At 60.2% G+C, this 1,725-nt stretch overlaps 1 protein-coding gene across 1 annotated transcript in view; it reads right to left on the minus strand.

Annotated features, from left to right (window-relative positions):
• Nucleotides 1-1,719, minus strand: part of LOC113980084 (G protein-activated inward rectifier potassium channel 3-like) — a gene marked incomplete at its 3' end in the record, with an annotated part of 2,162 nt that extends 443 nt beyond the window's left edge. The window contains exon 1 of the mRNA XM_027707340.1: nt 1,682-1,719. The remainder of the gene's footprint in view (nt 1-1,681) is intronic.
• Between the last annotated feature and the right edge of the window lie 6 nt (nt 1,720-1,725).

Raw genomic sequence — 1,725 nt, forward strand, 5'->3', positions numbered from 1 at the left:
CGAACATGCAGCCCACCATGAAGGCGTTCACCATCGAGCCCAGGATGGCCTGAGGGGCACAAGAGACGTGGAGATGAGGTGTCCCCATGGACATGAGGTGTCCCCAAGGAGATGAGGTGTCCCCATGGACACGACATGTCCCCATGGAGGTCTCCCCATGGATGTGTCCTGAGGGTATGTGATGTCCCCAAGGAGATGTCTCCAAGGAGATGAGGTGTCGCCACGATATGTCCCCATAGAGGTGCCCTGGGGTCTTCTGCAACCCTCTAAAGGGGTCTTGACCCCCTCTTTGGGGTCTCTGTGCCCCTCTAAGGGGGTCTTGACCCCCTCTTTGGGGTCCTGCACCCCTCTAAAGGAGGTCTTGACCCCATTCTTTGAGGTCCCTGTGCCCCTCTAAGGGGGTCTTGACCCCCTCTTTGAGGTCCCTGTGTCCCTCTAAGGGAGTCTTGGACCTCCCCTTTGGGGTCTCTGCAACCCTCTAAAGGGGTCTGGACTCCCCCCTTTGGGGTCTCTGCAACCCTCTAATGGGGTCTTGACCTCCCACTTTGAGGTCCCTGTGCCCCTCTAAGGGGGTCTTGACCCCCTCTTCGGGGTCCCTGTGCCCCTCTAAGGGGGTCTTGACCCCCCTCTTTGGGGTCCTGCACCCCTCTAAGGGGGTCTTGACCCCATTCTTTGAGGTCCTTGCACCCCTCTAATGGGGTCTTGACCCCCTCTTTGAGGTCCCTGTGCCCCTCTAAGGGGGTTTTGACCCCCCTCTTTGGGGTCTCTGTTGGGCTGCGAGATCTTCCCAAACATGCAGCCCACCATGAAGGCGCTGGCCACGGAGCCCAGGATGGACTGTGGGGCCACCAGAGGCATGGAGAGGAGGTGTCCCCATGGACATGAGATGTCCCCAAGGACATGTGGTGTCGCCATGGAGGTGTCCCCATGGACATGACAGGTGCCCAAGGAGGTGTTCCCATGGAGATGAGATGTCCCCATGGAGATGTCCCCAAGGACATGAGGTGCCCCCATGGAGGTGTCCCCATGGAGGTGACCCCATGGACATGAGGTGTCCCCAAGGAGATGAATTGTCCCCATGGAGGTGTCCCCAAGGAGATGAGGTGTCCCCATGTCCCCATGTCCCCATGGATGCGAGGTGTCTCCAAGGAGATGAGTTGTCCCCATGGAGGTGTCCCCATGGACATGATGTGTCACCATGGAGGTGTCCCCAAGGAGGTGTCCCCATGGAGATGAGATGTCCCCAAGGAGATGTGGTGTCCCCATGGAGGTGTCCCCATGGACATGATGTGTCACCATGGAGGTGTCCCCAAGGAGGTGTCCCCAAGGAGATGAGACGTCCCCATGGAGGTGTCCCCATGGACATGACATGTCCCCAAGGAAATGTGGTGTCCCCATGGAGGTGTCCCCATGGACATGATGGGGGGGCGGGGCTCACGGGGAGCTCTGCATGGTGGGTGTGTCCCTCTGGGGGGGTGGTCCCAGGGAGGGCAGGTGCCCCAGGGTCCCCTGCACCCCTCTAAGGGGTCTCTGCCTCACCCAGCACCCCCTGCGTCCCTCTTTGGGGTCCTGACCCCCTCTTTCACATTCCCACTCCCCTCTTTGACGTTCCAACCCCCATTTTGACCTCCCCACTCCCCTCTCTGGGTTCCTGCCCCCTCCTCCCATCCCATGGGTGTCACCTGTAGCAGGAGCAGCACGATGCCCTCAGGACAGGTGTCTGTG

The sequence above is a fragment of the Neopelma chrysocephalum genome, unplaced genomic scaffold (assembly GCF_003984885.1).
Source record: "Neopelma chrysocephalum unplaced genomic scaffold, ASM398488v2 Primary Assembly neopelma1_92168, whole genome shotgun sequence".
NCBI classification, from domain to species: Eukaryota; Metazoa; Chordata; class Aves; order Passeriformes; family Pipridae; genus Neopelma; species Neopelma chrysocephalum.